This window comes from Phyllobates terribilis, unplaced genomic scaffold, assembly GCF_046119375.1.
Source record: "Phyllobates terribilis strain yellow unplaced genomic scaffold, ASM4611937v1 Scaffold_4__5_contigs__length_816908805, whole genome shotgun sequence".
Taxonomy (NCBI): Eukaryota; Metazoa; Chordata; class Amphibia; order Anura; family Dendrobatidae; genus Phyllobates; species Phyllobates terribilis.
In genome coordinates this window covers 582357220-582383599 of record NW_027362764.1, presented here as the reverse complement: position 1 = coordinate 582383599, position 26380 = coordinate 582357220, and the positions used below count along the sequence as shown (strand labels likewise).

The 26380-nt window shown below is 43.0% G+C and overlaps 1 long non-coding RNA gene across 5 annotated transcripts in view; it reads left to right on the top strand.

Annotated features, from left to right (window-relative positions):
- LOC141265720 (uncharacterized) overlaps window positions 1-26113 on the top strand; it is an 87545-nt gene extending 61432 nt beyond the window's left edge. For 3 of the 5 annotated variants that reach the window (XR_012320155.1, XR_012320152.1, XR_012320154.1), the window contains exons 3-5: window positions 22756-22876; window positions 23098-23233; window positions 24479-26112. This is a non-coding gene — a long non-coding RNA (uncharacterized lncRNA). Of the gene's footprint in view, window positions 1-22681; window positions 22877-23097; window positions 23234-24478 lie in introns of all 5 variants that reach the window. The other 2 variants (XR_012320153.1, XR_012320151.1) reach the window with 2 other exon arrangements.
- The last annotated feature ends 267 nt before the right edge of the window (window positions 26114-26380 follow it).

Below are 26380 nucleotides of genomic sequence, written 5' to 3'. Positions count from 1 at the left end.
CCCCATCATTGCATATGCGCCCCCATCCTGGCATATCCCTCATCAGTTTATATGTACCCCCATCCTGGTATATCCCCATCATTGTATATGCGCCCCCATCCTGGTGTAGCCCTCATCAGTGAATATGCTGCCTTCATCCTGGTATGTCCCCCATCAGTGTATATGCACCCCCATCAGTGTATATGCACCCCCATCCTTGAATATCCCCCATCAGTGTATATGCGCCCCCATCCTGGTATATCTCCCATCATTGTATATGTTCCCCCAGCCTGGTATATCCCCCATCAGTGTATATGTGCCCCCATCCTGGTATATCCCCCATCATTGTATATGCGCCCTCATCCTGGTACAGTATATCTCTCATCATTGCATATGCGCCCCCATCCTGATATATCCCCTATCAGTGTATATACGCCCACATCCTGATATATCCCTCATCAGTGTATATGCGCCCCCACCCTGGTATATCCCCCATCATTATATATGCACCCCCATCCTGGTATATCCCTCATCAGTGTATATGTGCCTCCATCCTGGTATATCCCCCATCATTGCATATGCGCCCCCATCCTGGTATATCCCCCATCAGTGTATATGCGCTCCCATTCTGGTATATCCTCCATCAGTATATATGTGCCCCAATACTGGTATATCCTCCATCAGTGTATATGTGCCCCCATCCTGGTATATTCTCCATTAGTGTATACAGTACAGACCAAAAGTTTGGACACACCTTCTCATTTAAATATTTTTCTGTATTTTCATGACTATGAAAATTGTACATTCACACTGAAGGCATCAAAACTATGAATTAACACATGTGGAATTATATACTTAACAAAAAAGTGTGAAACAACTGAAAATATGTCTTATATTCTAGGTTCTTCAAAGTAGCCACCTTTTCCTTTGATGACTGCTTTGCACACTCTTGGCATTCTCTTGATGAGCTTCAAGAGGCAGTCACTGGAAATGGTCTTCCAACAATCTTGAAGGAGTTCCCAGAGATGCTTAGCACTGGTTGGCCCTTTTGCCTTCACTCTGCAGTCCAGCTCACCTCAAACCATCGCGATTGGGTTCTGTGGAGGCCAGGTCATCTGGCGTAGCACCCCATCATTCTCCCTCTTGGTCAAATAGCCCTTACACAGCCTGGAGGTGTGTTTGGGGTCATTGTCCTGTTGAAAAATAAATGATGGTCCAACTAAACGCAAACCGGATGGAATAGCATGCCACTGCAAGATGCTGTGGTAGCCATGCTGGTTCAGTATGCCTTCAATTTTGAATAAATCCCCAACAGTGTCACCAGCAAAGCACCCCCACACCATCACACCTCCTCCTCCATGCTTCACGGTGGGAACCAGACATGTAGAGTCCATACGTTCACCTTTTCTGCGTCGCACAAAGACACGGTGGTTGGAACCAAAGATCTCAAATTTGGACTCATCAGACCAAAGCACAGATTTCCACTGGTCTAATGTCCATTCCTTGTGTTCTTTAGCCTAAACAAGTCTCTTCTGCTTGTTGCCTGTCCTTAGCAGTGGTTTCCTAGCAGCTATTTTACCATGAAGGCCTGCTGCACAAAGTCTCCTCTTAACAGTTGTTAAAGAGATGTGTCTGCTGCTAGAACTCTGTGTGGCATTGACCTGGTCTCTAATCTGAGCTGCTGTTAACCTGCGATTTCTGAGGCTGGTGACTCAGATAAACTTATCCTCAGAGGCAGAGGTGACTCTTGGTCTTCCTTTCCTGGGGCGGTCTACATGTGAGCCAGTTTCTTTGTAGCGCTTGATGGTTTTTGCAACTGCACTTGGGGACACTTTCAAAGTTTTCCCAATTTTTCGGACTGACTGACCTTCATTTCTTAAAGTAATGATGGCCACTCGTTTTTCTTTACTTAGCTGCTTTTTTTCCTGCCATAATACAAATTCTAACAGTCTATTCAGTAGGACTATCAGCTGTGTATCCACCAGACTTCTGCACAACACAACTGACGGTACCAACCCCATTTATAAGGCATGAAATCCCACTTATTAAACCCGACAGGGCACACCTGTGAAGTGAAAACCATTTCCGGTGACTAACTCTTGAAGCTCATCAAGAGAATGCCAAGAGTGTGCAAAGCAGTCATCAAAGCAAAAGGTGGCTACTTTGAAGAACCTAGAATATAAGACATATTTTCAGTTGTTTCACACTTTTTTGTTAAGTATATAATTCCACATGTGTTAATACATATTTTTGATGCCTTCAGTGTGAATGTACAATTTTCATAGTCATGAAAATACAGAAAAATCACAAGCCATTGACTGCTGAAATCACATGTCCTCTCTATATAAAGAGCAGACATGTTGTGTCAGCGCCATTTTCTGCTTATAACAGGCCACAGACGCTGCTGCTGGATGCTGCTCCTGCATACTGAGAGATTTTAGCTAGCTAGCTAGGGCGTTGCTTCTAAGTCAGATAGTTTAAATAACTGTTGTCCTGTGTGTCTGTGAAATCGACCTTCCAGCAGATTTTTTTTTCTTGTACCATTACTGAGGTCCAGACAAAGACAGCAGGGCCCATGTCATAGATCTCCGTTGTGCACTGCTTCTATTGTGCTACATGCAGGAGTATCCCTTAAAAAATCTATTTTTTTCACTTGCTAATGTGATACAACAAGCCCTACTAGCCCACCTTGTCATTTTGTGGGGTTGAAATTAAGCTGTATGCAGAGCTCTTAAGTGCAGAGTACAAAAATCTATTTTTTTCATTTGCTAATGTGATACAGCAAGCTATAGTAGCCCACCTTGTCATTTTGTGTGAGTGAAATTCAGCTGTATGCACAGTAAAAAAAAATCTATTTTTTCTGTTGCTAACAAGAGTAAAAAAAAATATTTTGACAAATGTGATACAGTCCGTCATAAGCCACCTTGTCCTTTTGTGGCTGTGAAATTAAGCTGTATGCAGATGTAAAAAAATCTTTTTTTTTCTGTGAGTAACGGAACGCTGCACGCCATAAGCCACCTTGTCAAGATCAAGAGTAAAAATATATTTTTTTCTGTGACAAATGTGATACAGTACGTCACCTTGTCCTTTTATGGCGTTGAAAATCAGCTGTTTTCAGAGTAAAAAAATATTTTTTTTCTGTTGTTAACAAGAGTAAAAAAAATGTTTTTTTCTGTGACAAATGTGATACAGTCCGCCATAAGCCACCTAGTCCTTTTGTGGCGGTGAAATTAAACTGTGTAGACTGAGTAAACAAACCATTTTTTTCTGTTGCTAACAAGAGTAAAAATATTTTTTTTTCTGTGATAAACGTGATACAGTATGTCATATATCACTTTGTCCTTTTTGGCTTTGAAATTCAGCTGTTTTCAGAGTAAAAAAATCTATTTTTTCCGTTGTTAACAAGAGTAAAAAAATATTTTTTTTCTGTGACAAACGTGATACAGTCTGCCATAAGCCACCTAGTCCTTTTGTGGTTGTGAAATTAAGCTGTGTGTAGACTGACTAAACCATTTTTTGCTGTTGCTAAGAAGAGTAAAATAGTGTTTTTTTTTCTGTTACAAACGTAATACAGTACTTCATATGTCACCTTGACTATTTTTTTCTGTGACTAACATGATACAGCAGGCTAGATCTGAGTTTGAAATATCTTGGAGCATATCTGCTATGTTATACAGGCGTCATCCACGTTAAAAAAATACTTTCTTCTGTTACTAACATTATACAGTAGGGGACATCTCAGGTTGAAATAGTTTGGAGCATATCTCCTATGTTATACAGGCGTCATCCACACTAAAAAATACTTTCTTCTGTTACTAAGTTGATACAGTAGGGAATATCTGAGTTTGAAATAGTTTGGAGCATATCTCCTTTGTTATACAGGCGTCACCCACTCTAAAAAAATACTTCCTTCAGTTACTAACGTCGTACAGTAGGGGATATCTCAGTTTGAAATAGTTTGGAGCATATCTTGTATGTTATACAGGCCTCATCCACAGTAAAAAAAATACTTTCTTCTGTTACTAACGTGATACAGCAAGCCATATCTCATCATGTGGTTTAGTACCGCTGAAATTCAGCTGTGTGCAGAGCTGGTGTAGAGCAAAAAAACCTATATTTTTCAGTTGCTAACGTGATACAGCAAGCCATATTTCACCTTGTCATTTAGTGCCGCTGAAATTCAGCTGTGTGCAGAACTAGTGCAGAGTAAAAAATCAAATTTTTTTTGCTAATAGGGTACTCCTAACACACTATAGGAGATACATGAGTGGGAAAAAGAGAGGTTGTGGTGGAAGGGGGAATAGACTTGTTGCTCAAGGTATACGTGGGGTAGGTGGTAATGTTAGTGAAAGCACTAGTGAACCAACACCGTCATGTCCTATCCAAAGACAACTGACAACTTCTGTTACTGGACGGGCTACTCCACTCCTTTTCTTTGGCAGCCGCACATCGATGCGCCTTGTTGATAAGGGCCAGAAAGAGCAGGTGCTCCAGTGGATGGCAAGCTTCAAGGGCCTCTCCTCTTCTTCCTCCACCTCATCATCACACACTGTACAGCCCACAGAGGTGGCACCCCAATTACCCTTGCTTCCCCCCGCGTCACAAATGTCCAACTGACTGTAGGGAACCACAGATGGGTGAGTCTGGAGAACTGTTCACACATTTTATGCCGTGGGCATCAGAAGTGTATTCCAAAGATTCAGAGTCAAGAGGAGGAAAGCATCTGCACCGATGCCCAAATTTTTTTTCGATTGGATTTGGGAGAGGACGAAGTAGAGTCCGAGCAGGTTCCTGACCCTAGTCACCAGATGTTAACCACCGGGGGGGAGGTGATCCTGATGAAACTCAGATACCTGAGGCTCATGCGCACTGTACTGTGCTGTCAGGGCAAGAAGAGGAGAAGGGTCACTCTCAGGGCGAGGAATGGGATAACACATTGAATGATGATGAGGTTGTAGATCCCACTTGGTGTGAACCCAGAGGCATGCAGCTGAGTAGCTCATCTGAGGAGGTGGAGAAGGAAGACGAGGAGGTTACTTTTCGCTCTATGGTGCAGACACGGAGTGATGCAAGCATGAGGAGCACTGCATCCTTTGCCACAACTGTGGCTGTGGTCAGCAGCGGTGGCGGGTCTGTGGCTTGTAGAGGCGGCAATGGTTGCCTAGCCTGGGCCTTTTTTGACACCACAAAGTATGAGCCAACTCACGTTATCTGCAAACTTTGCAACAAAAAACTCAGTAAAGGGAAAAAGTGGTTGGCTGTAGTGGATAAGGTGTTGCTCCTAATTATACTATTTGTACTGTAGTGAAATTCATGCCACTTCGGTGGTGTCTGCCACTAATTTTTGGAAATGTGGAGACTCCTGATTGGGTCTCCATCTGCTGGGTTTTCTGTAGTGGAAGAGGTGTCGGTCCCCATTATGCTACTTCTACTCTAGTGAAATTGATACCACTTCGGTGGTGTTAGGCCCTAATTTTTTTTAAATGTGAACACTCCTGATTGGGTCTCCATCTGCTGGGTTGGCTGTAGTGGAAGCAGTTTTGGTCTTCATTATACTACTTCTACTCTGGTGAAATTGATGCCACTTTAGTGGTAACATAATAACGTAGGTTGAATTGTTAGGCCCTAATTTTTTTAAATGTGAACAGTCCTGATTGGGTCTCCATCTGCCGGGTTGGCTGTAGTGGAAGAGGTTTTGGTCTCCATTATAATAGTTATACTGTAGTGAAATAAATTATTTGGTGCAGATATTGTTCTCCACATAGGAGTACACAGACATGATAAATTCGAAATTGGTTTTCTTACTACTGTGGTATATTAAGCAGGCTACATCTCAGCTTAAAATTCTTTGGTGCTAATATTGTTCTCCATACACAGGGAAAATAAAAGTAGGATCCAAGCAGCTTCCTGACCCTGATCACCAGACGTTAACCCCCTGGGGAAGGGAGGTGACCCTGATGAGACTCAGATACCTGAGGGTCACATGTACTGTACCCAGAGGCATGCAGCTGAGTAGCTCATCTGAGGAGGTGGAGGAGGATGAAGATGAGGGGGTTATGTTGCATCCTAAGACGCAGACATGGAGTGATGCAACCGCAACGAGCACTGCATCCTTAGCCACAACCATGGCAGTGACCAGCACCGGTTGCGGGTCTGCAGCTTGCACGGGTGGCAAGGGTTGTCTAGCCTGGATCTTTTTTGACACCTCAAAGGATAAGCCAACTCACGTTATCTGGCAACTTTGCAAGAAAAAGTGCAATAATGTGACTATTACATGCATGAACCTTCACATGCGCAATCAACATGTGTTACTCTGGCAATCTCACTGCGATAAAATGTGGACCAGCTGACCTCAACAACCATCAGCGGCCCCATCAACTGCATCTGCTGCTTCTTCCTCCTCCTCTGTAACCGTGCCAAGTATTGTCACGCTGGTCTCCCACCACAGAACCTACAGTTGTATACCCGCTCCAGTCAGGCTGAGTGAGAGTCCATCAGCTGTAACGGAAGCGGACATGCCTGCTGTGTTTGTTTCACTGAGAACACTACATCTTTCTCACTCCACCATAACATTTCCGCTTGCACGTCCCTCACGGTCGAGCAGTTTGTCCAGTTCACTGTACTCCGCCCTCTCTCAGCACTGCAGCAAACCCTCGGTCCCGCAGTTGTGGTCAAGTAAAAGATTGTTTCCTCCTACACATGACAAAGCTAAGAGGTTGAACTCCACCATCTTCAATCTGTTGGCCACGGAAATGGTGGTCTTAATCCCTATTTTTTTTTAACTGTGTACACTCCTGATTGTGTCTCCATCAGCTGGTATGGCAGTAGTGGAAGAAGTGTCGGTCCCCATTATACTACTTCTCTGGTGAAATGAATGCCACTTCGGTGGTGTCAGGCCCTAATTTGTTTCATTTTGAAGACTCCTGATTATGTCTCCATCTGCTGGGTTGGCTGTAGTGGAACAAGTGTCGGTCCCCATTATACTACTTCTACTCTGGGGAAATTGATGCCACTTCAGTGGTGTCAGGTCCTAATTTTTTTAAGTGAACACTCCTGGTTGGGTCTCTATCTGCTTGGTTGGCTGTAATGGAAGAGGTGTCAGTCCCCATTATAATAGTTATACTCTAATGAAATTAATTCTTTGGTGCAGATATTGTTCTCGCAGGGATACACATGATATAATCAAAATTGCTTTTCTTACTACTGTGGTATATAAAGCAGGCTATATTTAATTTTTTAATTCTTTGGTGCAAATATTGTTCTCCATACAGGGGGAAAAAATTATTTCTTCTGTTACTAATGCGATACTGCAGGGGACATCTCAGTTTGAAATTGTTTGGAGCATATTTCCTATGTTATACAGGCCTCATCCACACTAAAAAAATTCTTTCTTCTGTTACTAACGTCATACAGCAGGCCAGATGTCAGTTTCAAATTTTTTTGTGTTCTCCACACAGGGATACATATGATTAAATCGAAATTGGTTTTCTTAATACTGTCGTATATAAAGCAGGCTACATCTCATATTTTAATTCTTTGGTGCAGATATTGTGCTCACAGCGGTACACATGATAAAATAGAAATTGTTTTTCTTACTATCGTGGTATATAAAGCAGGCTATATTTCATCATTTAATTCTTTGATGCATATATTCTAAACACAGGGGTACACAGACATGATAAAATCAAAATTGGTTTTCTTAATACCGTGGTGTATAAAGCAATCCACATTTCATCTTTTAATTCTTTGGTGTTGATATTGTTCTCTATACAGGGGTACATATTAGTGATGACAGAGCACTAAATGTGCTTAACTTAGTGGTTCAGCGGTTTCTCAAAAACTTCCCAGATAAGCCAGAGCTGCTTGTGAAAGTATGCCGCTTGTGTGCCCATTTCAGAAAGTCAGCTACAGCTTCCGCCACCCTGGCAGTGCTTCAGCAGCATTTGCAGATTTCAGCTATCCGACATAAGAGCTGATGAGTGGGCATGAATGTCTGACATCTGTGCCATCCTACAAAACTTTGAGGACTCCACCAAGATGGTGAGCGGTGATGACACCATAATTAGCGTCACCATCCTGCTTCTCTGTCTACTGAAATGCTCACTGCTCATAATTAAAGAGGAGGCATTGAAGGCGAAGCAAGGAACTATGCAGGGTGATGCTACACAGCCCATCCTCACCTCATCTCAACTTGGATTGCTAACAAAAGGCTGCCAGCAAGAGGCTAACATTAACACTTGCTGGACCAAAATGAAAAAACAACATTTAAATTACAGCATAACCAGAGCTGCCATGAACCTCCAAATTATTTGTGACAGCCAGCAAGCTATGGAGATGGTAGCCTCTATCATCATGAAGGAGTTAGCTCGTTGTCTAGTAGTCTGGTTTTTATACTAAAAATTCTGCTCATTTTTATAGTTTTAAGTGAGCACACAGAGATCGTAGTTTCTGCAGCAGTGCATCCAGGCTGGGATAGTGGCGGAGAAATTGTTGTACCATCAGGTTGAGGATGCGAGCCATGCAAGACACGTGTGTGAGGTTGCCAGGCATAGATACGCCACCAGGTTAGCACCGTCACCATACATGGCCTTCCATGGCTCCAGGTTCAGTGGAGACAGCCATTGCTTAAACTCAGCCTGGAGAGCTGTCCACAACTCTTCAGCTGTATGACTGGGATCTCCAAGGCATATTAATTTTAACACTGCCCGATTGCGGTGAGCCCTGGCTGCGCAGCACAAAGGTGGGGGATATTCTATCTGCATTGTTAGAACGTGTGTTTCATTAAGTCAGAGGTTGAAGGCACAGGTGAAGGCCCTAGAGGAGGTAGAGGAGGCAGAAGCACTGGAGGAAGTGTTAGATACAGAGATTTGTCCCGCAAGCCTTGTGGATTCTAACACTTGCTGTCTAGTGTCACTTTGGTGTCTAATAGTAGTTTAGTTCTCCAACCCTAGCTGTTTAGTAGTTTAGTTTTCCAACCCCTGTTGTCTATTAGTTTGGTTCTCCATGTTCGGGTATGTATTTGTTTTTTTCTCCAACCCTAGCTGTTTAGTAGTTTAGTTCTCCAACCCCTGTTGTCTATTAGTTTAGTTCTCCACATTCTGCTGTGTATTTGTTTTGTTCTCCAACCCATCCATGCCTACCCCCAGGGGTTAACGTCTGGTGATGAGGACCCTACTTTGTCCAGCCCCAGATCAACTGAAAAATATTTGAGCATTGCTGCACATGTTTTCCCCCTCTTGAGTCAGTGAAGCTTTGTATCAGACTTCTGATGCCCTGGAATAGAATACGTGAACAGCTCTGCAGACTCACACATCTGTGGTTCCCCACAATCAGTTGGGCGGTTGGAGAGTTGCGGAAGAAAATAAGGGTAATTGGGGTGCAGCCTCTGAGGACTGTACTGTGTGTGATGTTAAGGCGGAGGGAGAGGAGCAGAGGCCACTTGATGCAGCACTTGTCATCTACTGGAGCACATGTTCTTTCTGGCTCTCATCTGCAAAGCATACCGCTGTCTCGGCATCACAGACTTGGCCCTATCTTGAATCTCTTCATACCTAACTGACCAGACATTCAGTGTCTCCCATTCAAACACCACCTCCTTATCTCGCCCTCTATATGTCGGTGTCCCCCAAGGTTCAGTTCTAGTACCCCTGCTCTTCTACATCTACACCTTCGGACTGGGACAGCTGATAGTCTCACGGTTTTCAGTATCATCTGTATGCTGATGACACACAAATCTACTTCTCTGGACCTGATATCACCTCCAGTCCTTACTAACCAGAATCCCACAATGTGTGTCCACTATTTCATCCTTCTTCTCTGCTAGATTTGTAAAACTTAACATGGATAAACCCGAATTCATCATCTTTCCACCATCTCATTAATCCTCCCAACTCACCTATCCATCAAAGTCAATGTCTGTCCACTCTCCCCAGTCCCGAAAGCTTGACTCTGATATGTTCATCAAATGTCAGATTCAAGCCCTTTCCACTTGCTGCTGACTCTGTGTCACCCTGGCCTGGATGCCACAAAATCTAATAAAGCTGTGTCTGAGAGCAAGGGGGAGCTTCTCTAGTCAGGGGAACATTAGCATGCAGTACCTCCTGTCTCAGGCCAGTAGGGGGAGCAGGCTGCCCCTATAAAAGCTGGTGCTGGGGGCAGGGTTAGAGAGAATTGAATGACCTGTCTCAGTACTGAGACGTGTCCCGGGGCAGAGCAGGGACAGAAAGTTGTATTGCACCTAAGAGGAAGTGTGGCAGGAGGAGAGCCACAAGCCAGAAACAAGAGGCGAAGTGAGCCCGTCTTGGCAGATAAAGGACTTAATTTACCAGACTTTGGTGTCTGAGGCTGGGAGGATTCCACATCCTACAGCAGATAACCAGTCTGCAGGGGACTCTATATTCCTTGGCCTAAGAAGCCTGAAGGCCCTGCCACAACAGAAGGGACCAGGAAAGCCGTACCAGGCCGGGAGCAGAAAGGAACCCACGTTGCAGGCCATACAGGCGAGAGTACACGGAGAGCTCGGAAACGTGGGCTGTTACCCTATAAGGAAGAGATAGCCAGAAGGAGCGCAGAAAGCACGGTAGGCTTACACCCTCACCCTGACCAGGGCCAATCTCCCAATTGCTCTCAGACATCCAGGTCCCCTCCTAGCCGGGACTGTTTATGGGTCAGTTTACCTGTTTTAGTAAAGACCCTGGACTGCAACCTGTTGTCTGTGTGCTCCTTCGCGCCTCCATCACTACCGGTACTGGGACTCTCACCACCATCACTCCCACCATCCATTATACTGCCCTGGGGCCGCACTCTTCCCGTGGGGAGTCACACTACCCTAGCTGCACACCTCATCAGCCCCAGCGGTCTGCATGCAGCGGCGGTTCCTAATAACCGCAATCCACGGGTGGTGTAGTCGGACATAATCATCAGCGCATAACGGACTACCACTAGCCTGACCACCCTGAGCCACGGAACCGGGTTGCCACTACTACTCCCACCGTTTCCCTATTGCCCGGATCCGAGTGCCCCACGGGCCAGGGGGCGAGTCAACTCCAACTCCAAAATATCTCCAGGATCAGCACATTCCTCAACCACGAATCTACAAAAACACCAGTGCACGCCCTTATCATCTCCCGCCTGGACTACTGCAAGCTCCTGCTCTGTGGCCTCCCTTCTACCACTCTCGAACCCCTCTAATCTATCCTACACTGTGATGGCGGACTAATCCACCTGTTGCTGTCTCCCCGTTGCCTAGAGACTTAGCATACCAAGCCATCGAAAACATGTCTCCTCCATATCCTCCATACATCTGTGACCTAGTCTCTCTGTACTTACCTGCGCGCAACCTCTCATCCTTCCAAGATCTCGTTCTCTACTTCCCTCTTATCTCTTCTTGCCACAATCGCATTCAAGTTTTGTCCCGTGCATCTCCACTACTGTAGAATTCAGTACCCCAACACATCAGACTGTCGCCTACCGTGGAAACCTTGAAGAGGAAGCTGAAGCTGAGAAGAACCTGCAGATGTGTTAGGTATAATCACACAGCTCTGCAGTTAGATCAAGAGAGCAGAGAGCAGCCATCACACAACACACTGGTAATGCCCTCTTTTATTTAAAATGAGCTCTGGAGGCAGATTCTCATGCAGATCAGTGTCCGGCCCAAAGTTCTGAACAGCTCATTTACATATAGGAAAAACATGGATTTCTCTGGAATAAGACATCAGATCACAGATATCAAGGAATCTTGCATGCCCATATAAACGGCTTAAAAGGGTTGATCCTACTATCAGATTCCCTTCAACCCCTTCACCCCGAAGCTTGTTTTCACCTTCCTGACCGGGACAATTTTTTGAATTCTGACCAGTGTCACTTTATGAGGTAATAACTCTGGAACGCTTCAACGGATCCCTGTGATTCTGAGAATGTTTTTTCATGACATATTGTACTTAATGATAAAGTGGTAAATTTTTTTTGATATGACTAGCGTTTAATCGTGAAAAAAATTGGAAATTTGGCGAAAATGTAGAAAATTTGCAATTTTCAAACTTTTAATTTTTATGCCTTTAAATCAGAGTGTTATGACACACAAAATAGTTACTAAATAACATTTTCCACATGTCTACTTTACATCAGCACAAGTTTTGAAACATAACTTCTTTTGTTAGGAAGTTAGAAGGGTTAAAAGTTGACCAGCGATTTCTCATTTTTACTCCGTCAAATTATAGCATATCAAATGTGTCCAGACATTTTATTTCATGCCACAACAGACAGATCACACATTTTTTGACATATGCCATCAAATCTGTTCCCAAATGTATCAGAGGTGGTAACCGCACATGTACACTTCATAATAGGGAAGCTTTTTATATTTTTTCATTAAAAACAAGGGTACTGTATGGTCTGAACCTGAGAAGAGTACCTATACTATATTATTAACACTGGGTTCATTTTGATAGTTTGTTTATATTGTTCAATGCAGAGTCTGAAATGGTCCAGCACAGATTGAGAAGTAGAAATTGTTTTTTAATCAATGTCTCATTATTGTTTTTTTATATATTTGTCTATCAATGTTCTAATATCACTGCTGTCACTATCTGACTAGACATTGCATTTCTTTTGTTTCAAGTTTATGCAGGATGATTTTCTCTGAAGATTTTCTCCGGGGCATCTCACCCATCTGATTCCTGTTCTCTAATAATTGCTTTCTAACTTAAAGGTTCGTTCTGTCTGTCTCATTAGGGTTCTTTCACAGGTCAGTGTCTCAGGTACAAGTGGTGACAGCTTCCACACGTACCGGAGACACTCATTCAAATGAATGGGTCTATGCACATCTCAGTGTGTTTTCACGGACCGTGTGTCCGTGTGCTCCACACGGAGACAAGTCAGTTTTTTCACACGGTCCGCAAAACGTACCACACGGATGACATCCGTGTGTCATCCGTGTGACACGTATCGGTGCCTGGGAATCAGCGCTACAGTTAGTGCTGTTCCCAAGGGCCAGTGCTGAATGCTGCCCTCATCATGGTTCCATGCCGGCACTGCGATCAGCACCAGCAGGGACAATGATGAGGGTAGTGGTAGTCTGTTCCCACAGTCTCCACCTGTATAAATAAGAATAAAATAATATAAACCAATTACTCACCTCTCCTAAGTGTCTCTCGGTGTAATCCAGGGAGCCGGGGTGAATGAGTGGCTCCGGAGGTACACTCAGTGAGTGACAGGACACTGCTCCTGAGCTGCAGCTCCGGAGCCGCTCATTCTCCCCAGCTCCCCGACTTCAGCGGTCGTATGGATTACAGTGGGGGACACCTAGGAGAGATGAGTATATGGATTTTATTATTTTATTCATATTTTTACAGGTGGACACTGCAAAGCAAACTACTACTTGTTACGCTCACGCTCGGACTGACTGGCGTGAGCGTGGTTAGTGGTCCCACTGGGCCACGAACCGAGGAGTGCCTGGAGGGGCGTGACTAGGGCCCTCGCCAGATCCGATCACGAACACACGGCGGCTTAATCGACTCCGTGGTCTGAGGAGGGACATGGGAGGTGGCCCAGGTGCTACTCCAGGTCAGACCCCAGTCACAGCTGTTGACCCACATCGAGGAATGCAGGAACAGGCAGGCACAGCTGGTTTGCAGACAGGTGGGTACTGGCAGGCACGGCTGGTATGCAGACAGGTGGGTACTGGCAGGCACGGCTGGTATGCAGACAGGCGGGTACTGGCAGGCACGGCTGGTATGCAGACAGGCAGATACTGGCATGTAGGAACGCAGGCTGGATAGGGACCAGTACAGACTGGGATAGAGGAACAGAGACATAGGTGTGGTGGACAAGCAGAGCAGAACCGCAGGCGCGGAGGACAAGCGGAGCAGAGCAGAGTGAAACCGCAGGTGCGGAGGACAAGCAGAGCAGAGCAAAACCGCAGGTGCAGTGGACAAGCAGAGCAGAGCGAAACCGCAGGTGTGGTGGACAAGCAGAGCAGAGCAAAACAGCAGGTGTGGTGGACAAGCAGAGCAGAGTGAAACCGGAGGTGCGGTGGACAAGCAGAGCAGAGCGAAACCGGATTTGCGGTGGACAAGCAGAGCAGAGTGAAACCACAGGTGCGGTGGACAAGCAGAGCGAAACCGCCGGTGCGGAGGAACAAGCGGAGTAGAACAGAGCAGAGCGAAACTGCAGAGCAGAAGGTGCAGGAAGACAGGACAGGGCTCTGTTCACATGGAACAGACTGGGAAACACAGGAAGATAGTTAGAACACAGGAGGTAGATACGGAGGCAGGGAAACGGGACAAGCAGAACCAGACACACACAAGATACTTACAATGAAGTAGCGAGTGGACACAAAACTCACAAACAGAAGTACAGAGACAACGAGTTGGAGTTAGGTGCAGGTTCAGACACTGCAGGAAAAGGGAAGGTACAGACATAGAGACAAACAGGTAACGGGCTAGGACACAGTTCAGACAGGAACTGAACCCGGAACAAGATACAGGAACGAGCCTGGGAACTCAGCCCCCAGGGTGGTGGAAACAGACTAGAAGTCACAGATACAGGTAATGGGCCTGGGTATACAGCCCCCAGGGTGGCGGAACAGACTAGAAGTCACAGATACAGGTAACAGGCCTGGGTATACAGCCCCCAGGGTGGCGGAAACAGACAAGATACAGGACAGGACCTGGCAACTCAGTTGCACAGAACACACTGAAAGAAAGTGTTGCTCAGGCACCTCCTACTGGGTGGAGGGGGTTTAAGTATCCAGTGACTCACAGCAATAGGCTTCGGATGCATTAGGAATGCGCACACTGTAACTTTAAGAATCAGGCAGTAACCGTGCCGCCGCCCTAAGCAATCAGACAAGAGACATGCACACAGCAAGTACTGAAGCAAAATGTGCAGCCTGGACTGATAGGTAAGTTGGCGGTCTTGCATGGTGGGAGATGGTAAGCCATGCCAGCACGCCGCCAGGGATGTTACACTACTACCCTCATGATTGTCCCTGCTGGTGCTGATCGCAGCGCCGGCATGGAACCATGATTAGGGCAGCGTTCAGCATCGGCACTTGGGAACAATGCTAAGTGTAGCGCTGATTCCCAGGCATCATCTGTGTGATCCTGATGCGGCACATGGGCGGCACACGGTTGCCACACGGGACATGGATATCTCCAGTACCGTTTTTTCTCGTACTGGAGATATATGGACGCTTGAAACCGGCATTACTCTGATACCAAAGTCTAAGAACGGTTGGCGTTCGAAACGCGTCTGGTTGCGTAATTTTTTTCCTGTCACCATCATCCCTCCACCTCTGGCCAGAGGTTTCACCGCCTGCTATTAATTTTTTCATATTTCCCCTTTATTAAAAATGTTTTTAATAAAGGACTATTGGTTTTAACACATTATGTAAATATGAATCTGGGGGCTGGATCATATCCTTTCTTCACCTGCATAATGAGCGGACGCCATGTCGCATTTGGAGAGCCCCTGATGTACCTAAACAGTGGAAACCCCCCACAAGTGACACTATTCTAGAAACTAGACTCCTCAAGGAACTTGTATAGATATGTGGTGAGCACATTAAACCCCCAGATGCTTCACAGAAGTTTGGAATGTTGAGCCATGAAAATAAAAAAATAAAACATTTTTCCACAAAAATGTTTTTTAGCCCCAAATTTTGCATTTTCACAAGGGTAACAGTAGAAATTTCACTATACAATTTGTTGTGCAATTTCTTCTGAGTACAGTGATACCTCATATGTTGGTTAAAACTATTGTTTGGGCGCACGGCAGGGCCCAGAAGGGAAGGAGCGCCATTTGGGTTTTTGAATGGAAAATTTGCTAAAATAATTAGAGGACGCCATGTCGCATTTGGAAAGCCCTTGATGTGCCCCAATAGTGGAAACCGCCCACGAGTGACACAATTTTGGAAAGTAAACCCCTCAGGGAACTTATCTAGATGTGTGGTGAGCACCTTGAACCCCCAGGTGCTCCACAGAAGTTTATAATGTTGAGCCATGAAAATAAAGAAATCACATTTTTCCAACAAAAATGTTTTTTAGCCCCTAATTATGCATTTTTCACAAGGGTAACAGGATAAAATGGATCCCAAAATTTGCTGTGCAATTTCTCCTGAGTACACCGATACACCATATGTGGGTGAAAACTATTATTTGGGCACACGGCAGGGCTCAGAAAGCAAGGAGTGATGTTTTGGAATGCAGATTTTGATGGAATGGTCTGTGGGTGTCATGTTGCTTTTAGAGACCCTGCTGTGCCTAAACAGTGGAAATCCCCACAAGTGACCCTATTTTGGAAACTAGACCACTCAAAGAATTTATCTAGATATGTTGGTGGTGAGCACCTTGAACCCACAGGTGCTTCATGGAATTTTACAACGTTGATCTGTGAAAATGAAAAAAATCTATAACTTTTCCCACAAAAATGTTCTTTTAGCCCCAAATCTTTTAATTTTCACAAGGATAGCAGGAAAAAATGGACCCCAAAGTTTGTTGTACAATTTCTCCTGAGTACGCCGATACCCCATATGTGGTCGAAAACTGCTTTTGAGGAACAGTGCAAAGCTCAGAAGGGAAGAAGCACCATATTGGAGTTCAGATTTTGCTGGACTGGTTTGAGGGTGCCAGAACAGCCGAACTCCCATAAGTGACCCCATTTTACAAGCTACACCTCTCAATGAATTCATCTAGGGATGCAGTGATCATATTGACACCACAGGTTTGTCACGGCATTTTATACCATTGGGAAGTGAAGAAAAAAATAATTACATTTTTACCACTAAAATGTTGTTTAAGCCACAGATTTTACATTTTCACACAGGGAAATGGGTAAAAATGGCACCAAAATTTGTCCCCCAATTTCTGCTGAATGTAGAAATACCCCATATGCAGCTGTACAGTGCTGCTTAGCCACACGGCGAGATTCAGGAGGGAATGAACGCTATTTGCCTCTTGAAGCACAGATTTTCCTAGAATTGTTTGTGGACTCCATATAGAGAGCCCCTAAGTGCTAGAAGAGCAGAATCCCCCCTCAAGTGACCCCATTTTGGAAATGATACCCCTTTGGGAACTTATCTACAGGTGTAATGACGATTTTGAATCCATGAGTGTTTTCCAGAAACAAGCAGTAGTGGATGTTGCTGAGTGAAAATTCCAAACTGCCGTTGTAGTGACTAGTACATTGTAGTGACCAGTATGTTGTATTGACTAGTACGTTGTAGTGCCTGTACATTGTGCTCAGCTCGTGCTTCTGAACACAGGCATCCGTAAATTAGACGGGCTCTCATCCCTACAGAAATGCCAAACATCTGGACGTTAACTGCAGTTTAGGCACACTGGGGCTCAGAAGGGACTGGGGCATTTGGATTTGGGAGCACAGAATTCGCTTAATTTCTTTTAAGAGCCATATCACTTTTCCAGAGCCTTTGTATTACCAGTAATGTGGAAGCCCCCTATATTTCCGTTAACAGATGACAGACCTGAGTAGGGGATTTTTTTGTGGATTGAGTTGAAGTTGCTATTGGGAACATTTCACATAACATTTTGGAGCACATTCATCCGGCTCTCTTACGCTGAGCACTTACTGTGGGGTTTCCACCTAAGTCTCCGAGTGACATGATTCAGATGAAACCCTTGAGGGATCCATTCACTATAATGAGGCAGCAGAGTTACTCTGGACTCCATCTGGCCTCTGTTCAGCATTGTCCTTCTTTTCAGAAGTGCACAAAACTGTGGCCGACGACACTTTTAAGCACGCCTAAAAAGACGGACACCGCCGTATCACAGGGCAGACTGCGTCCACTGTGCCTCCATCTGCCTCATTATAGGGAATCTTCTACCGGGGTTTCCGTCTGAATCACGTATTTCAGAGATTTACATGGAAACCCTGGTGCAAGCACTCAGCGCAGGATAAATGTTCACCGGGCTTTACTGCGATCTCTGAGAGGCAGAATGAACAAATCAGCATCAGGTGAATAATTGGTTTTATTTATTTTTTACGTCGTTCCTCATGCGGTATAAGTAATTAAACGACTTTATTCTTCGGGTCTGTACTATTACAGCGATTCCTAGATTTATATTGTGTTTTCATGTTTGGCTGCTGTGACACACTAAAAGACGCTTTTTTTGCAAAAACTTGTTTTTGAATCAACATATTTTGATAGCTTTTTTTACATATTTCGGCCGTCAGAGTCATGTGAGGGCTTGCTTTTTGCGGGCTGATGTTTTTATTGGTACCATTTTCGGGCACATGACATTTTTTTGATCACTTTCTATTCCGATTTTTGGGAGGCAGAATCAACAAACTTATTGTTTTTTTGTTTTTTTTTATGCTGTTCTGCATATGGTAAAATTGATAAGATAGCTTTATTCTTTGAGTCAGTACTATTACAGCGATATCACATTTATATTGTTTTTTATGTTTTGGGGCTTCTACACAAAAAAAAACTATTTTATAAAAAAAAAATCTCTTTACTCTGAGAGCTATAACTTTTTTATTTTTCTGCTGACAGAGCTGTATGGCATCTTGCTTTTTACAAGACAAAATTATGTTTTGAGTGGTACCATTTTTATTTACATTCATCTTTTTGATTACGTTTTATTGCACTTTTTGTTTGATGGTATGATGATAAAGCATAGTTTTTTTCCTAGTTTTTTTTTTATGGTGTTCACTGAAGGGGTTAACTAGTGGGACAGTTTTATAGGTCAGGTCATTCCGGACGCAGCAATGCCAAATATGTTTTTTTTTTCATAAATAAATGTATTTATTTACACTGTCAGATCGCTTATCTGATACTCTGCAATGCTTCTGCACTGCAGAGCATCAGATCAGTGTCTGACTTACAGGGAGAAGGCATGTCAGCTTGTGCTCTGAGCATGACTTGACTGGCCACGTCCCTTGGTGACCAGTGGCCATCTTGGGACCTGGGGTCACCATGGAGACCATCAGCACATTTGTGCTGATGGGAGTACAGAGGGAGCTCACTCCTCTGCAATGCCCCGCTATTGACAGCGGCATCACAGGGGTTAAACGCCCGCTAGCGGTTCTAGCACCGTTTGTGTGCGTTGCTGCAGGGTGTTAGCTCTCACACCCTGACACCTGAAACTGATAGTGGCGGCGCTCAGTGTGAGCCCGCGCGATCACTGCGCTGTATATACTGCTCTTTGCAGGAACGCAGCTCCTGCAGCGCCGTATATATATGGTGCATGTTGGGAAGGGGTTAAGTCAAGTCCTATAACAATTTATCTATTTCATGTGAAAATGGCAAAAACTAGGTACATTTTTGACAACTCCGAATTGCTTACATTTTTTGAGACTTTTCAAATCATTTTACACCAGTTTTGTGGCAAACATACTTTATTAAATTTCCCCCATTATGTTATTTATTTATGTACTCTAAATGTTCATCATAGGTTTTTGTAGGTTTCAACTTTCAAATTTTTGATATCCTTTACTTTCATTGCTTAGTTGTTTTTATTTATTTTTTATTAAAAAAAGTATGGTATGTTTTATTTTTAATTCTTTTTCTGGGGCAGCACATTCATGGTTATTACCTTCCTTTCCTTCATTTTCAGATATCTTATCTAGTAGCAAAGCCAACTGTACTGCAAGGATCCTTTCTTCCTTAAGCTACATTTACACTTAAAGACATTCGTGAAGGAACATTCTTAAAAATACTTGTTTCACGGTTATCTTTCAGTGTAAACAGGCTGCCGATCAGCAAATGAACAAGCAAAACACTCGTTCATCGGGTGAAATGATCTTTTGTTTAGCATAAAAATATAATTTTCGCTAGTGCATCGTCCTTTGTGTAAACTGAGCTTATTATTATTTATTATTATAGCACCATTTATTCCATTGTGCTTTACATGTGAAAAAGGGGTATTACATAGCAAAAACAATTACAAAAATGTTGAACAAAAACACAACAGCAACTGGTACAAAAGGAGAGAGGACCCTGCCCGTGAGGGCTCCCAATCTACAAGGGATGGATGAGGATACAGTAGGTGAGGGTAGAGCTGGTCGTGCAGCGGTATAGTGGAGCGGTGGTTACTGCAGGTTGTAGCCTTTTCGGAAGAGGTGGGTCTTCAGGTTCCTTTTGAAGGGTTACACGGCCGGCAAGAGTCTGATATGTTGAGGTAGAGAGTTCCAGAGTAGGGGGGATGCACGGGAGAAATCTAGTATGTGATTGTGGGAAGAGGAGATAAGAGGGGAGTAGAGCAGGAGATCTTGTGAGGATCGGAGGTTGCGTGTAGGTAAGAACCGGGAGACTAGGTCACATATGTATGGAGGAGACAGGTTGTGGATGGCTTTGTATGCCAACGTTAATGTATTGAACTGGAGTCTCTGGACAATGGGGAGCCAGTGAAGAGAAGAGGGGTAGGCCGGGGAGCAGCGGGGGGGGGGGGGGGGATGTGTTAGTCGGGCAGCAGAGTTTAGGATAGATTGGAGGGGTGTGAGAGTGGTAGAAGGGAGGCCACAGAGCAGGAGGTTGCAGTAATCGAGGCGGGAGATGATGAGGGCGTGCACTAGTGTTTTTGCAGAATTGTGGTTGAGGAATGTGCGGATCCGCGAGATATTTTTGAGTTGGAGTCGACAGGAAGTGGAAAGGGCTTGGATATGTGGTTTGAAGGAGATGTTCGAGTCCTGGAATTGCATTGTCTCTCAAAATAGTAATCTACAGACACTGGGCAATCTATTAAAGATCGTTCAGTGCACATCATTTACTTTCGTCTGTCTGTGTAAACAAGGCATTAAACAACCGCTAATCAGTAAAGGTTTAAAGGGGTTTTCTCATGATCAAAAGTTCATTTTAAAAATTGTCTTGTATCTGACCATTTATGGAACATACCACAGCTCCTGGGCAGGGGAGGAAGTAAAAGACAATACAGACATTACAGCAGGGGATCGCAGAGGATTCATTTTCTGAGGTAAAACATTTCACTGTCTGTTTTTAAACAATATTTTACCTCAAAAACTGAATCCTTTGTGATTCCCTGCTATCATGTCTGTATTGTCTTTTGCTTCCTCCCCTGCCCAGGAGCTGTGGTATGTTCCGTACACGGTCAAACACAGACAATTTTTAAAATGAACTTTTGTTCGTGGGAAAACCCCTTTAATGATCAGCTGTCGCATTGTTTTGGCAGACGGTCTGTGAAAAAGGACCTACAGTATAGTCTTTGTAGTACTCTTTTAATCCTAATTTTTGAGATTCTGTTAAGACAAAATACTTGCATTGTTGCATTAACATTAACTTGCAGTAATATAAACTAGCTTAAAGAGGACCTTTCACCAAATTGTTGAATTGGAAACAGGACGTAATGATGGCTGCAGTGTGGAATAAAATGTTTTTGTTTTCTTTTTTTTTTTAAATTTCATCTCTCTGTTGTGGAGATATTTGCAATCATAGAATTTGGCACCTAGGGAGTTAACTTTTTTTTAAGACCAAGTTGATGTTATCAGACAGTTTTTACTATTTTTCCCTGTATCCTTGAATGATGCAGATTATTCATAAGCAGTCGGCAACACTCAAAGGAAAGAAGATCATGCCCTACTATAGCTTAGAACAGGTTTCTGAGTGTGTGAGATGTAATGATACAGAGCTAATCTCATGGTCTAAATGTGGATGGAGTGACAGTGCAGCTGAGATTAGCTGTGTCATATTACAAATACTTTTGTTAGCTTCCATGATTACTGAGTGTGTCAGTTATCACACTTACTTCTGCTGTGCTCAAGCAACTTGCAATCTGTAGTAAGAGCAGGCTGTCATTACATCTCACACTGGAGGAGTCTTTTCTGGGTTCCTCCTGTGTGAGACATAATGATACCTTCTGCTCTTGCTGAAGATTGATTAAAAGTTTTGATTAACAGCAAACATAAGTATGATTACTAATATATCCCCAGGTAGGCAGTGTGGGGCAGGAGCAGTACAGCAAAAGTGACCCTGCTAGGAGAGGAGGAGAAGAGCTTGTAGAAAAGTTTGTAATGTGACACAGCTAAAATCAGCTGTGCTTCACTTTCACCTTCACCAATATGGACTTTATCTGAAAGGTGTTAGTTATATGTGCTTTCCAATCATACAGGAAGTTAGACCAGGACATTATGGTGTCTGTCATACATCTTATATACTGAGACACCTGCTCCAGGCCATTGTATGGGCGTGTTCTTCTTTCCTTTGAGTGTTGCTGCCTTCTTATGATTGGGTAGTGTGATACAGGGAGAAGAAGTACAAGCCCTCAGTGAAAACTATCTTATAGCACCCACTTGGACTTAAAAAAAGTTAACTCATTAGGCGCCAAACACTTTGCTTTCTAATGTCTCTACAACGGAGAGACAAATGTTTAAAAAAAAAAAGGTTAGCTTCACTCTGCAGCCACTATTACATTTTGTGTCCAGTTCAATATGAAAAGTTTGGTGAAAGGTACTTTTTAAATGTTAAGAATTAATTGTAATTAATCACATTAGTAGTACTAGTAATGATATAATACATAAATTTAGAGCAACCATCTGTGGATAAGTATTAAACATTCCTGGTAATGTATGAATCATTATTTGTCATGTTTTTGGAATTATATTTGTGTCTTTGCCTGCAAGAAATATGCCCATAGTTAGACACCATAAATAATATTAAGCTGTGATTTACTTATTTATTTGAATTTATGACCACCTAAGTTGCAGTCTTGATTGTACTCTATTGCAGCAGTGTCTCCAGAGGATTTAAAAGGTCAGGTATTTAAGATATTTTTGATGGTTTCCTCATTTAAACCTTTGCAGAGTTCTCAAGCCACACAACTATTGACTACTGAGCAGAAGAATCGCCTGGACCTGCTCTTTGAAGTAAAAATCTTCAGAGGAAAAGTACAAACATTCCACTCCTCTTAACTCAAACATCTAGGTGAGTGTAACCCTTTGGAGTTGGATTTGTCTCTTCAGATAAGGTGACCAGACCAGGACTTTTCTTACAACATTATGCTTTAATGATATAGAGACAGCAGAATGCCCCTGACGGCTTCCATAAAAAAGAAGAGTTCGACTGGTTTATACCAGAAATGTAATTTTGTTCACTTCTGTTAAGAAAAAAACATTAAAATTAAATAAATTTTTTTCTTTTAATAGAAAGGATAAACAGGCTCCAATTATATAAAAGTGATGGACACCCATGGATGACCGCACCAAGCACTGTTTCATATATTAGCTGCTGAGCCCAGTGATTTGCTACAGTGACCACAACAATCAATCATTGAGTTTAGAGGTTTGTACAGTCTACAGTAGCTACAATGGTCGCTTGCACTATAGACACATTTTATTTTTGTTGATGGGCAGCATCAACAAAAATAAAATGTGAAAAGTTGAAAAAACTTAAAACATAACTTTTACTTCAACAATAAGCCACAACTAATGGTTTGCAAACTGCACAAGACAAAGATTTGTAATGCAATCAGTGGGCAGTTTAGCTCACCGATTATAACAGATGTTAAGGTAAAAAATTCTACCAATGATAAATATCTAATGGGTAGCCCTCCAAAGAGGTGTAATTACAATATATAACAGAAGTTTAACTAAGTTTTCACCAGGTCAAAGGTACATAAGAATGTTCTCACCTATCATCTTAGTCAAATATATGAGACAGCAGAGTTCCCAGGGGTTATTCTGTAGCTCTATTTGGTATCGGGGTAAGGGGGGTTGGGGCTTACAAAAATATCCAATTATGCCCTTTGTGAGATATGTATCCCTTATGTCTCCAATAGCTCCTGTCCTGTCAAGAGGAGTTCACAGGTATCCCTTACAGCATAGTTGTATTAAATGCCCTTACATACCGTCCAGCGCATAGAAGTGATGTTACCACAACAGCAATTGAGAGGCATTTAGGGACATATAGGGCAATTTGCACTAAAGGTAAGCTAATGACTGCGCTTGTCAGGGCGGGAGCTAATTGAGACACTAGGACATGATAGCTCGCATGGAGCATAATAAAAGGTTATTTTTGTATATCCCCTCATAGTAAATAAAGCTACAAAGAACCACTGGGGAACTCTGATGTCTCATATGTTTAACTAAGAAGATGGGTGAGAATATTCTTTTCTCTTTCTTACACAGTTTGAACTATAAGTGAATATACTATATGTGTTAAATTAGATAAAGGTTTGCAATATACCATTGACTAGGTGAAAGCAGCATCACATTTTGGTTATATACTGTGATGATATGATTTGAGGTTTGGTAGCGGCTCGGCCACTGTTAGCTTTTCCCATGTCAAAACCTCTCATTAAATGCCCACTCATCAGATATTTAAAATAGGTGTAATATATGATCCTAATATTTGGTATATATTCAGTGAGTTAAATTACCCACTGAGTACATTATTAATCTTTGTCTTGTGAAGTTTACAAACTGTTAGCTGTGGTTCCTATCTTTTAATTATCTTTTAATTATTGAAGTGAAAGTTATGTTTTAAAGTTTTTCGACTTCTCACAATTCGCATTGTATTTTGAAACAGGTGAGTCATAAATACTGGCTGTCATGGGCTCAGCTGGAGAGGTGGATTCTCTAATCTCTAAGCCATAGGTCAGGGAGAGCAACACGGATCGAAAGCGATGGCACAGTAGACTGGACAGTACGCGAGGAACAAGACAGCAGGATGGCAGGCAGACAAGTGGAGCAAGAGCACCAGAAGACACAGAACGAGGAGTGTAAATATACACAGGAACTGTAAATGTATAGTCAGTCTAGGACTTGCAGCAATCAAATGGCAGACTGATGGTCAATAGCAGAAAAGTATTCAATCAGCAAATGAACGGTTAACGTTAGGCTGTTGTCATAAACAGGCAAACTGAAAACAGCAGTATTGGTCTTATGGCCAACGGTCTTATGGCCACGTTCACAGACTCAGTATTTGGTCAGTATTTTACATCAGTATTTGTAAGCCAAAATCAGGAGTGGAACAATCAGAGGAAATGTATAATAGAAACACGTGCACCACTTCTGTATTTTACACCCACTCCTGGTTTGGGCTTACAATTACTGATGTAAAATACTGAGCAAAATACTGAACATGTGAACATGGCCTTTAAATGATTAATCGCTGCTGTGGCAAAAAAAACGGTCTGCACACGGATGATAAGTGGGAAAAAAATCATCCCACTTTTCTGGATTCTGGATGACACTCTGAACAATTTTTTATACGGTCGCGTGAAGCTACCCTTAGTAAAAGCGATATTCAACATTGATATGGTATGTTTTTATAAACAGGTCCTTATACAAAGAAATATTCCTCTCTGTTTAAAATGTATGAAACAACAGTATATCTGCCATATAGACAAGGTGATAGTAGATAAATTTGGATCCATAGCTTATAGCTGGGGCATATTTGCTTGTTAAGCAGCCCCTTGCTGATTTTAGGGAAGCGGGTTTCAGGAGCAAACAGAAAATACTGAGACAGAAGGGCATTTTAAAGAAGCTTTTCCATCAAACTTTTTATCCTCTTTAATATATTGCAGTCATCATATTATATAGCACTGTGTACTTACAATTGCTCATTTTGCCTTTCTACCCAGCTAATCCAGCTAATTCTTCTCTTTTCTCTGCACTATGTGGAAATAGGAAGTCTCTTTTCCCTGCTTTTATCTTTCCCCTCTTCAACTCTTGACCAACTGCTCCCTCCTCCCACTGCCAGTCACTTTTGCAGTGACTTATGACTCATACAGTGAAAACTGACCTCCTGTTTCAACATAAAGCTTAGAAGGATCCAGCTAGTCAGTTTATAATCACTTGATGTCAATGACCGAATGGAAAAGAGAAGAATTAGTTGGGTAGAAAGGCAAATCAGCAATTGTAAGTTCACAGTGCGATATGATATGATGATTGCAATATATTAAGAGGATAACAATTTTGAAGGGAGGAGTGCTTGTTTAATATTGCTATGTGATGTCCCCTATATGTATGCACAAATGTATTTTTATAAGAATATGACTGTGATCGTATGTTCTCCCCGTGTTTGCGTGGGTTTCCTCCGGGTTCTCCGATTTCCTCCCACACTCCAAAGGCATACTGATAGGGAATGTAGATTGTGAGCCCCAATGGGGACAGCGATGACAATGTATGTAAAGCACTGTGGAATATGTTGGTGCTATATAAAAATAAAGATTATTATTATTATTATTATTATTATTATTCTGTATATGGGTGCATTGTGTGTACGTGTGTGTGCTGCAGTGTTATTTGTGTGTCCTGTTCAGTCATTCAGTTACCGCACTGTAAACATTTGTAACTAGGGGACTACAAAGACAAAGTAACAAAGGAGCTGACACACAGCCCTCCGAGCACAAAGCGAATGAAAATAAAAGGGAGCCCAGACATTCCAACAGACTAATACATTACTACAGCAGATCAGCCAGTGTGA